Raw genomic sequence first — 11,607 nt, forward strand, 5'->3', positions numbered from 1 at the left:
ACAAAAACAAGGGGTCAGAAATGGATCTTGTGCACACTTCTCTCTACCTGTCCAACATGATGTCCTTCAGCTAAGACTGGCCTCTCAATAACATATCCAATGTATATGGTACAAAGTATCACTTCCTTGCCTCCAAGGAAGGCTTCACTTCCTCTAGGACAGATCTATTTTTTCTGTTTTGCAGTTCATAAAACACTTGATTCTCTTCTCCAATAAGATAAGACAAAGGCATCACTTCTTTTCTCATCTTTAGTCCAGTTTCAGATGTATAGAAAGCAATTAAGAAGACCATGGCTTGGATCAGGTGTATTTTAGTCTTTTAACTGGCATCATTCCTCTTTAGTGTTCTGATGAAATCTCCACATTACAATATTAGATTATAACTAAAAATATTATTGTAGAACCTTAGGGGCCAGAGAGGAGCAAAATCTCCACCTCAAAAGAAAGAACAACTCAAAAAGTGATCAATGTCATTGTACTTTAATGTTGAAAATGTTAATATGTATATTCTTAACAAAAAAAGAACAATATAAATTAATTTATCAAAAATGAAACAAAAGTTCAAAAAAGGAGAAAACCCATCAAATATATTATGCATCAAGTTGTAAAACATCAGGGCACATTTTTTTATTACACTTTATTCAGTTTCTCTACCTTTTGTTCAGATTAGGTTAGCTTTCAACTTTTCTTACTTCTGTCTGTAAATTTGATCTTTTTGCATATGAGTTATGAACTCATCTCTTTTATTTCTTTTTCTTCCAAATGTAGGCCTTAGTGAGTCTAATCCCGGAAATCAGCCCTAACAAATGCAATCACAGATCCCAACTGTGATAGTCTTATCTGTAAATAGTTTTAATGTTCATTAGTGGCTTTGTGTGATATTGTAAGGGATTCAATATTGAACCAAAAGTCCCAAGTATACTTAATATTCAGGAAAGACAAATTAAACTTTTAAAAATCTAATTTGTTACTGTTTATAACACTTTGTCTGTAAGAAGGAAGATTATTTAGATTCTGTACAAATGAAAATGAGCCCTAGTGGGAGAGGAGGGTATTAAGTGCTCAGTTGTTAACCCAAATGTTGGTGGTAGTTGGTTCTCTACCAGCTCTTCTGTGGAGAGAATTGTGGATGTCTCTTTCCAATAAAACTCCAGTCTCAGAAACCCTATTGGCCTGTTCTACTCTGTCTTATTGGATCATGGTGTTTATCTGGGTTTTGCCATTGAGTTGGAACCAACACATAGCTGACCCTCCACTGGGTTTTCAGAGGCAGTAATCTCACAGGAGATTTCCCATCCTTATCCTGTGGAACATTTGGTGGATTCGATCCACATGCCTTCAGAGTTGCAGCACAGCCTCTTACCACTAGGCCACAAGCTCCATCCCTATTGGGCCAGAAGTCAGTATCAATTTAGCTGCAGTTAAGTTGTTTTGTTGTTGCTTGTTTTGTTTGGTTTTTAATTTGGAAGAGGAGGAATAGGATTGTGCAAATAAACTACAAAGATAGATTGAATGCTATGTCTGATATAACTTTCAGTATGCATTTCTTCAAGATTTTCATTTCTTCAAGATTTTCATTTCTTCAAGTTCAGAGCGGCTTTACATAGTATCTCTATGGGTTATAGGCAACTCAATGATACATAACAACAATCAAAAACAATATAATTATATTGGTTGTATTTTATTTAAGACTCTTGTTTAGAGTCAACAAGACCTCTGTGGAAAGCCTTTGTATTTAAAAGTCGGTTGTTATTATATTTTGGAAGAACATTCTTCTAAGTGGTACAGCACTCTTCTGTCCATGTGCTGTACTGAGGTAACCTGGGATTGCTATGATGCTGAACATTGTGCTTTTGGGGTGTCAAATACCATATAGTTACCCATAATGGACATGTTTGGTGGAGCTCCCAGTTGGAGACAGGTTTGGAAGCAGCAGTGGCATCCACTTCCTAAACAACATGCCTCTGGAAACTCTATGAACTTTGAGAAATAACAATAGTTATAGAAAAGCTTTAGGTCTTTTGTTCCTATGGTCACTATGAGACATGGCTGGCTCGATGGCAATCACCAACAACAGCAAAAACTAGTCTATTTTATTGCTGTCTTGATTTGATTTTGTAAGAAGTAATTACAATTTAAAATTTAAAATATATCTATCATGAACACATAAGTCTCTTCAAATAACTGTATTGAAATGCCACAGTAGATTTTTCTTTTATAATAAGGTCTCTGTCAGCCTAATGATAAGAAATTGAACTGAAATCCCAAAGGTAGACAGTTCAAATCCACCCGATCCTCCCTGGGAGAAAGATACACCATCTTTCAAATGCGTCTGAAAACCCACAGAAGGGTCAATCAGCTATAAGTCAATTCCAATCTGATGCAAATAACAATAATGTGATTACAGAAAGCTCAGTTGTGCAACAGCTAAGCTCTAAGCTGATAAACAGTTTGAACCTATCCAGCAGCTCTGTGGAAGAAAGGCCTGGTTATCTATTCCAATAAATATTACTTACAGCTAAGAAAGCGCTGTGGGATGTTTCTACTCTGCCATGTGAGGCAGCTATGAACTGGAGTTGGTTCTGCAGCAACCTACAACAGCAATAACATCATGATTAAAGGATATTTGAAAAGCAAGAAGGAAAGCTGCAACACTGGAGGCTAAACTTTGGGCTCTTTTAGGTCTTAAGGGGCATTCTGTTAGCAAAGAACTGAATGCATTAGTCTTAAATCCCAATACTTTGATTTTCCATATTTACCTTTTTGATAGAATAAAAGGATTAAAGCATCACAAAATTTCATAACAATTGTTACCACCACTACCAATTGTCAGCAAGTTAATTTGACTTTATTATGACCCAGTGTGGGATTTCAACCACAACAGCACTTTTCCAGGAGTTGATAAGGAGGCCCTGTGTCAGAGGTCTTAATGTTGAGTTGTCAAGTGCTTAACTAGGAACTTGTAGTAATATAATTACTAGGAATAATCAAACAGGTTGCAATTATGTTAATTCTGACTCATCATAACCTGCCTATGTTAGAGTAGAAGTGAACTCCATACTATGTTCAATGGCTCATTTTTCAGAGGTCAAATTTCCAAGCCTGCCTTCTAAATTAGACTCAAACTTCCAACCTTTTGGTTATGAGGCAAATCTCTTAACCCTTTCCGATTCAAAGAGTCTCCAGAGGACAGCTAAAGTGTAAAACAAAAACTTTCCCCCAAAGTAACATTTGTGTTTGGGAATGACCCCAATCTGGCTGTGAACAAAGGAATCAGATTGCATCTCAATGCTGTACTGTATGCTAATGTTGTCTGAGAAGAAGCACTATCTCTGAGGTGAGGGAGGGCTTGGTCTAGGAGCTCTTAAGAGAAGGGTGGATGCAGGTGACACAGAAGACATTTCTGCATGGTGTTGCAACTTGGGAGGCTGAAGAATAAATAATTTGCACCTAACTGCAATGAGAACCAATGACTTTATGAGACTCGTTTTTCATTTCTGGTTACACACACTAGGGAATTCTAAATCTTTGTAATCATACACATAACACTAGGGTTCAGAAGAACATAAATCTGTTTAAAATCAAGAATGGCTAGAAAAATAGAAAGATATAGCTCCTTCACAACCAGGGAAACACAATGGTGTGTATAAGGATAGAGGGAAGGATGAATGAGGAATTATTATACCACTCATCTCACAACCATGAGACAGAGCTAATGGAGCCAGGCAGTTGAGAAATGAATCACCACCAAACCTTCACCAAGGCTGCTGCTGGTGGATTTTCTGTAAGGATGAAACACAGTCCTTATCCTCCAGGGCTGACAAATTAGCATTTAAGATGCGTGAGTAATTGCAAAACAATGTGAGGTTGGCTGTTAAGAAGGTCAGCGCAGAGTAGACCAGGAGCCTGAACAAAGTTACCCAATGTAAACTGGACAGGGCTTGAAAAATTAAGGTGCCCTGGTGGTGTAACTTAGAGAACTACTCACTGAAAGACTGGTGGTTCAAATCCTCTAGATTACATTTGAGTTAAACAGGAAGCTAATAAACAAGACAACATTTGCCAATTTAAGAAACAGCATATGTAAAGACTGGGAGGTTACAGAGACCAAGTATAGATGGAAGACAGAAAAAAAAGAATTTTGTTTGAGAGTTGGGGAGATATGGCTATACACCATGGATATGCAACAGAACAATACTATGGTTGATACAAGAGCCTTGCTCTCAAACAGCATATGTTCTAGAGAATAAAATAGGCATTTTCATAACTACAACATGGAATGCAATGTATATCCATTGGTTTTCTACTGTTTGGATCCACATAAAATTAAGGAGAATAAATGGAGAATGTGAAAGGTAATTGCATCTGTATTCCCGCCTGTAAACAGATTTATTTGAATAGACAGCATCAACAAACTTCTTAATGAATCGTGCATATTGAAAATAAGCACGGCTTTCTTTGATCATGAGAAAAGAAAATGCAGTGTTATAAGTGCAATTATAAACACCAAGGAACTGTTGTGATGGAGGAAGAAAAAATTAACTTTGAAAGAGGGAGTGGAGAACCTTCTCAGAGGAGGGGAGATCTAGTTGTTTGTGTCTTTAAGGCTGAAGATATTTTATTAAGAAGTCAAGGAGGGTTAAGAGAATTCTAGCAGTTTAGAACAACCTGTGTAAAGTGACAGGATTGAGAGTCAGCAAAGAGGAACTAGAAACTAAATCTTAAATTCCAAACTCCTGAGTAGGAGGATAGAAAAACGGCGTATGTTTGGAGAAAGAGTGAATGATAAAAAGAAGACAGATTTTCTTTTGAAAGCAGTAGGCAGCCCCTAAAGGATTTTATGCCAAAAAGTATATATATAGTGAGTATCAAGTAGAGTTTAATCACTTCTTTAAGCTAAGAGATGTAATTAGAAGAGGTGAAAGAATTGCCTCTATAATCTCCTTAGTCTGTGTTTAGTTGATTGAAATTTTGTTGAAGTGTAGTTTTATATATCTTCTTTCTTTAAAAGATGAAGATTTCAAAATCCATTGCATGTGACTGAGTGATTTGCCTGGGAAACGTAGTTGCAAGGAATGTCCTAACTTAAGAACTCGGCATCTGTGATTGCTTCCAAAGAAAGAGAGTGGTACAAATGGTGAACTGAAAGGTTCGTTGGTCTAAACCACCCAAAGATAGATCACTTAGAGAGATGGCAATCTGCTTCTGAAACATTATATCCATGAAACACTACAGAGTTCTTCCAATTTGCAAAATATGGAGTTTCATGCATTGGAATTGACTCAAAGGCAACACATTTATTGGTTTGGTGGAGAAAGCAGAGGTGAAGGGAAGGTTTATATGATGATGACGTACCCTTTTGAAGGCATGCAAAGGTTTGAATCCACCAGCCGTTCCATGGGAGAAGGATGGGTAATCTCATCCCATGTGATTAACTGCCTCTGAAAATCTTCTGGGATTAAATATGAGTTGGTTCCGACTTGACAGTACATAGATAGCACCACCACTACCACCACCACCATGACCACCACCAATATTACTTGAATTGTGATATACTTTTACAAAAAAAATTGTATATGACTCTCCATATATAGCCAGCCTTAAGACATATCAATTTTATTTTCTGATAAAATATTTTAAAAGAACAAACTTTGTAAGGTGTTATAAAAACAACAATAGACATAATAAGAGAGAAACGTGAAACCTGAATTCAATGTCATGACGACTGGAGCTTAGAAAGTATGATAAAAGCAAAACAGGTGGTTCTTGTAAGCTTTATTTTATCTTTGGGCTGAGGGTATTTAAATAGGTAGAAGAAAGGTATTTCTAGTTTTCTGTGGAGATCTTTGGCACTGAATGCATCTTTAGGCTTTTTTTCCCTTTTTTTTTTTTTAAATTTAGTTTGTTTATTTTCCATTTCAATGAACATCCACAGAGATCCCGGAATTCCACTCATTCATTGTTGCACCCTTCTCCCCGCATAAACCCCTCTCCCTCCCTCCCCCCCCTTTTGCTCCTCTCCTTGAAAAGCAAAAGAAAAACTCTCTCATTGGTACACAATCCCCCCGCACCTCCCCAAACCCCACCCCCTACCCCCAAATACAATCCACTCTGCAACCCTCATTGCGTACTCCTACGATAAAAATAATGCCCTAAAATATAATACTTTTAGACTATTCTCTCCCCCATAGACTTCAGTGCCATAAACATATTTAAGAATAGGAAAGAAGATGTACAAATAGAATCACAAAATAAAAGTTAGGAAGTGAGTGCTTACTTGTTTAAAGAAATTGAAATTCTTAGCACACATAAATTGCCTGCCAAAGAGTAATTGTAATCTCAAACTCTTAAATATATTAATCATTATCATGATGGATTCTTAGTGATCAGAAGGTTAAATACAGACAAAAGCATCATTTGAAACTTTGTGATTGGATAAGGAAAATGAGGCCTAGGCATGGTAGATAGTAATATGTGGATATTTCAGTCCTCAAATGTTGTGTGAAATCAACATTGAGAAGAATGGGAAATCCGGAACACTTAATTGTGCTCATGTAATATCTGTACTTAGACCAAGAACCTTTTGTCTGAACAGAACAAGGGAACGCTGCATGGTTTGAAAATTAAGAAAGGTATGCATCATGGCTGTATTTTTTTAACACTCACTCTGTATGCTGAGCAAGTCATTTAAGACGCTGGACTGTAAGAAGAATGTGGGTTCAGAATTGCAGAAGACTTATCAACAACTTCTGTTGAACAGATAAAACAACCTTGCTTGTTGAAAATGAAGAAAAATTTAAATACTTGCTGCAGAAGGTTAAGGACAGCATTCTTCAACCTGGACTATCTTTCAACCTCATGAAAACAAAATTTCTCACCCTAGACTTATAAACTACATCATGATGTTGTTTTTGTTGTTACTGTTTGTATGTGCAGTCAAGTCGCTTGAACTCATAGCAACCCTATGTATAACAGCCCTAAACCTTGCTCTATCTCTTACCTACCTTATTGTCTCTGACACATCTATCCTCATTACCCCAGTGATGGAATCAATCCATCTCATCGAGGGTCTTCCCCTCCTGTGTTATCCTGCTGTCCCTCCAACCTCCCAATCATGATGTCCCCCTTCAAGGACTGATCCTACCTTGCAACATGTCCAAAGAATATCAGAGAGAGCTTCAGAATCCTTGGCTCCAAGGAGCACCCTGGCTTCACCCTCTCCAGGAAAAACTTGTTTGTTCTCCTAGCAGTCCATTGTATATTCAATATTCTTCTCCAGCACCAAAGCTCAAAGACATCAACTCTCCTTCTATTATCCCTAGTCATTGTCCAGCTTTCTGATGCATAACAAGTAATGGCAAAGACCATGGTGTATATCAGACACACCATAGTCTCCAGACTGACATTGTTGCCCCTCAGTACCTTGGAGAGGTCATGATAAATGGAGAAAAAAATGGAAACTGTCAAGATTTCATCTTGCTTGGATCCACAGTCTAGAACTTTGATACCAGCAGTCAAGAAACCAAAAGACAGGTTGCATTGGGACAATCTGCTCTCAAGGATCTTCCTAAAGGGCTGAAGAGTAATGATGTCAGTTTAGAGACTAAGGTGGATGTTATCCAACCTCTGATCTATTCAATTACTTGCTAGCTATGCATCTAATAGTTGAAAAATGAATAAGGGATACAGAAGAAGAACGTGCCTTTGAGGGAAAAAAAAGCCTTTAAGAGATAGCACTGGAGAAAAGTACTGAAAATCTCACGGACTGCCAGAAGAAACAAGCCAATATATTTTGAAGAAAGAGCAACTAAGATGCTCCTTAGAGAAGTAGGAGAGTGAAACTTGATCTCATATACTTTAGGGTTTTTGCTAGGAGAGGCCACTACTTGGAAAAAGCATATCACGTGGAAAGGTGGAGGGGCTGTGAAAGAGAAGATGGATTGACACAGTGGTTGCATCAATGAACTCAAGTATATCTATCAGAGGTGATGGGGCTTGCACAGGATAGGGAAAGGTTAATATCTGTTATTTATTGAGTTTCAGTGTGATGTAAATAAATTGATACCACCCTCTAATAACAACATGGTACCAGATATCAGATATGATCACAGAAAAATCATCTATTTATCAGTTCAAGAGAAAAGTGATTCAACAGAATGCTGAAAGTATTAAATAATATCCTTAATACTATATATAAGAAAAAAACTCACTAAAGGTAATCTAAAAAAGAGTGCATTAATATATGATAGGGAATTACCAGACATTCAAGCTCTATTCAGAATAGGACATGGAGCTTACTACATCAATTCTCACATCAGATGAATCTTGGCTAAAAGTAGAGAATTTTAGATAGATGTTTACCTGTGTTATGTAGACTATGCTGAGGCTTTCAAGTGTGTATGTTTTAAGAAATTATGGATAATGTTGAAAAGCAAGATAATTCTACAATTCTTAATTGTCCTTTGAATAACTATACATAGACCAGGAAACAGTCACTTGATTAGAACAAATGAGTACTGAATGGTTTGAAATCAGAAAAGGTGTGTGTCAAGATTTTTATCTTTACATTACTTAACCTCTCTTCAGAGGCAGTGATCTGAGAAGCTGGACTATATGAAGACGAAGATGGCAACAGGATCAGAGTAAAATTATTACCAAACCGTTATGTGCGGATATAGCAAGCTAGCTTGCTGAAAATGTAGATGACTAGAAACATTTACTAATGAAAGACAAAGATTGAAGCCTTAGTGATGGATTGCAGCTCAACATAAATAAATTAAAAAATACTCCCAATTGGACCAATAAGCAACATTATTGTGGTGGTTGTTGTTACTTAAGTGTCGTTAAGTCATAGACAATTCATGGTGACCTTATGAACGAAAGACCTGAACAGTTGTATAAATTTTATCATTTCTCCAGATTCATAGGGTTTCCAGAGGCAAGCTATTTCGGAAGTGGGCGCCACTCCTGCTTCCAAGCTTGTTTTAATTGGGGAGCTCTACCAAACACAGTCTATCATGATTAACCATTATAGAATTTGACATGTAAGTAAAGGATCTTGTTTTACTTGGATCTACACTCAATCCCCTTGAAAAAAGCAGCCAATAAATCAAATAACACATTGCATTGGGCAAATCTGGCTGAAAAAAATCTCTCTAAAATATTAAACAAAGAAGATGTAATTTGGGAGACTAAAATGTGTCTGAATCAAGCCAAAGCATTGTCAATTACCTTGCATATATGTGAAAATAATTGGACAAAGGATAAGGATACCTAGAGTTGAACCAATGCCTTTGGATTATGGTGGTTGCAAAAGATATTAAATACACAAGTATTAAATAGACAAGTTGTTGTTGTTGTTGTTGTTGTTGTTGTTGTTATGTGCCATCGAGTCACTTGAGACTCATAGCAACCCAATGTACAAGAGCCCTAAATGCCGTTCTATCCTGTGCCAACCTCGCCATCTCAAACACACTCATTCCCACCAGTCCACTCACAGAATAGATCCATCTCATCGAGGGTCTTCCTCTCCTGCGCTGTCCCTCCACTCTCCCAAACATGATGTCTCTCTCCAAGGACCAGTCCTCCTTGCAACATGTTCAAAGTATGTCAGACTAAGCTTCAGAATCCTTGACTCCAAGGAGCATTCTAGCTTCACCCTCTCCAGGAACAATAAACAAGTACATCTTGAAAATGTTCAACCATAATATACCTTAGAAGTGAGTATGGTGAGATTTGTCTCATGTCCTTTGGCCATGTTATAAGGATGAATCAGTCCCAGTTCCTGCTTGTAATAGGACATCATGCTTGGTGAAGGGTCAGCAAAAGCAAAAGGAAGATCCATCACATAATGCATGATGGGCTGACATAGTGAGGTCATCAATGGACTCAAATAAAGGAAATATTGTGAAGATGGTCCCAGAGTGGGCACCATGTTGTTTCATATTGTGTGTAAGGTCATGCTGATTCAAGAGTGACCCAATAGGACATACCAATCATAGCATCGCGGTACCAAATCAGCAGTTCTCTCCTCCAGCAGCTGTAAGGATCCCAAGTCAGTCAAAGCCCACATGATTAATGTGGAGAAATCCCACAGGAGATGTGAAATTTAAAACAAGGTCTTATTTACACCACTGCACTGACAGAAATGGAGCAGGCAGCCTGGAATTGAGTGGCACCTGACTCTGGTAATGTTCCACATCAAAATCATATATTCTCTTTGTACTTGAAAACAGCCTAAAGCTCCTTTCAAGAACTGCCCTGCAGTCAACAGTGAACGAGGGACTTCATGATCAGGCTTGGGAACAGAGGTTTCATGAAGTTCAGCATAGAAAGAAAAGAAGGATCTGGAGGTCAGGAGCAAACAGACTTCAAAAAGCCTATTTGAAAGGAATAGTGATAATATATGTTTGAAACATGTCACAGTCTTTGTCCAGTAAAATATTTAAGATATATAAAGTGGTTATATGCTTACCTATGAGAGTAGAAAAGTAAGTATCCTTTCATGAAATGATAAATCCATTTTTTAAAGCTTTGATTTGAAGTGCCATGAATAACCTCTGGAGGGATGATTTAACTATTCCAATATGGAAATAGATTTTGTTTCTAGATAATGTTCTCTATCTGTGTCACTTTCTCCTTCTCTGCCTCTCCCTTCCTTACATATTCATATATCACTTTAGGCCCTGTTCTTATTGCAAATACAAGCTTTTTTTTCCTTTCACTCTAGACACTACATTCTGATATGAATATCTTACTTCATGCCTTTGAGAGGTGTACATTGTTAATACACTTCAACATTAATAGAAAGGTTGGAGGTTGGAATCCACCCAGAGGTGTTTCAAAAGAAAGACTTGGTGATGTACTTTCAAATTATCAGTCATTGCAAACCTTTTGGAGCACAGTTCTACACACAGGTTGAATTTCTGACAACGGATTTTGCTTTATTCTTCATTGAAAGAATTACCTAACTCTTAACTTAAAAAATCAGAAACAATTTAATTTCTCTCTTTTCTTTTTCCTACTGAGTACCCTTTTATTTCTCTCTCTAGTATATCCCTCTTTAAGAATGCAAGAGTATAGAGGAAGAATAAGGAATGACTTATTTATTGCTTTCTGAGTTTGGACAGAAAGAGTAACCATAGATCACATGTAAGATAAAACAAGTTGCCCCATTGTGAAAGGGTCTTAGACACAATGCTATAGTATCCTAACTGCTATTTTTTAGCATTATCTTTCATGTAGCCATTTGCTTTTCTATTTCACCAGTTGACCCCTCCTGTAATCCACACAGTCACTAAAATATATTGTGGAATTAAGTGTCCTTTCTCATTGTTAGGTGAACTTTTGACTTAGCCCTGCTTGACCTTGGATAGAAACAACCAAATTCTTTGAATCATAAGCATATGATCCAACAGCAATCCCAGGGGAAGCTGTCTCTTTATGCCTTCTCTAACATCACTTATCTGAATGCAGTCCCTTAGATGTGTAGTTAGGCTTGGATAGATGCAGAGGTCATCATTTGTGAATAGATAACTGATTTAACCTAAAAAACCTTTTCTCTTTGCTTTGGATGATTTAAAAGAAAATGACAACACAGGTAAACTG

Source organism: Elephantulus edwardii, unplaced genomic scaffold, assembly GCF_000299155.1.
Source record: "Elephantulus edwardii isolate Elephantulus edwardi_28Jun2011 unplaced genomic scaffold, EleEdw1.0 scaffold00041, whole genome shotgun sequence".
NCBI classification, from domain to species: Eukaryota; Metazoa; Chordata; class Mammalia; order Macroscelidea; family Macroscelididae; genus Elephantulus; species Elephantulus edwardii.